The sequence below is a fragment of the Otolemur garnettii genome, unplaced genomic scaffold (assembly GCF_000181295.1).
Source record: "Otolemur garnettii isolate 467f Iridium unplaced genomic scaffold, OtoGar3 scaffold00245, whole genome shotgun sequence".
NCBI classification, from domain to species: Eukaryota; Metazoa; Chordata; class Mammalia; order Primates; family Galagidae; genus Otolemur; species Otolemur garnettii.
The window spans coordinates 821,392-822,791 of record NW_003852640.1 but is presented as its reverse complement, the minus strand read 5'-3'; positions in this window follow the sequence as shown (position 1 = coordinate 822,791).

Below are 1,400 nucleotides of genomic sequence, written 5' to 3'. Positions count from 1 at the left end.
CCGTGGCATCACAGCTCACAGCAACCTCCAACTCCTGGGGCTCAAGCAAGTCTCCCAGGTACTTGGAAGGCACCCACCACAATGCTGGGCTATTTTTTGGTTGCAGCTGTCATTGTTTGGTGGGCCTGGGCTGGATTCGAACCCACCACCTTAGGTGTATGTGACTGGCACCTTAGCCAGTTGAGCCACAGGCACCGAGCCCTGGACTTTCTGTCTTTAGGCTACTCTTAAGATGGTTATCTCACTTCCCCGGACTTTCTTTCATTTCTATAGTTTAAGATAAGAATAGAGAATGTTAGGATTATTGATCAATGCGGTATACATGATTAGTTTATTATAAAAGATGTCAGGAATAAAGACATTTTGCTACTACTGCCACCCAGAATAGTAGTCGTTTCTTGCTTTCATACAATTCTAAGAGTGAGCTTGCACCCACGGCTAAGCTGTCCTTCTCTCCCCGCAAGAAATCACCACCCAACATGTATAAAACTGTGATTTTTAGGCCAGGTGCAGTGGGAGGCTCCCAGCTACGTGGGAGGGTGAGGCAAGAGAATTGCTTGAGTCCTAAGAGTTTGAGGTTGCTGTGAACTATGACACCACAGAACTCTACTGAGCGCAACAAAGTGAAAGTCTCAAAAAAAAAAAAATTCTGGGACAGCACCTGTGCCTCAAAGTAGTAGGGCGCCAGCCCCATATGCCAGAAGTGGTGGGTTCAAACCTGGCCCTGGACAAAAAACTGCAAAAAACCCCCCAAAAACCTGTAATTTTAGAAATGGAAAAACAGAACAGTTTTAGAGAGGCTACTCTCACTTTTCTCCAGAACCCTGGCCTTCTGACAAATAGTTTGGTGGACCTATCCCCATCTCTACATATTGGCTGACAATGACAGGTGACCAGACCCTCTTAGTCCAGTAACACCACCTCTGTCAGCTCCTTGCCTTCATCTCTGTCCCTCAATAACAGCATCCCACCTGTTCAGTACATACTCCCTGGGACAATATGTCTCTCAACAGGAAGCAGGCTGAGGTGCAAGATCCACCCACCTCCTGCCACTCCCTGCATGGCCAGACACTTCCCCAAGCAAGGCACTCATTCTCTGAAGGCCCATTCCAGGGCAAGTCCCCCTCTACCACTCAGGCCAAACTCCCTGAGCTGCCCTGGAGGCCCTCTCACACCCAATGCCAATCTGCCCCAAGTTCTGTTACTTTCACCTTCAAAATATATGTATCTCTTTATATCAAAGTGTGATTTTGTTTTTAAAAAGAAAAGACCGGCTCGGCACCTATAGCTCAACCGGCTAAGGCGCCAGCCACGTACACCAAAGGTGGTGGGTTCGAATCCCCAGCCCGGACCCGCCAAACAACAATGATGGCTGCAACCAAAAAATAGCCAGGCATTGT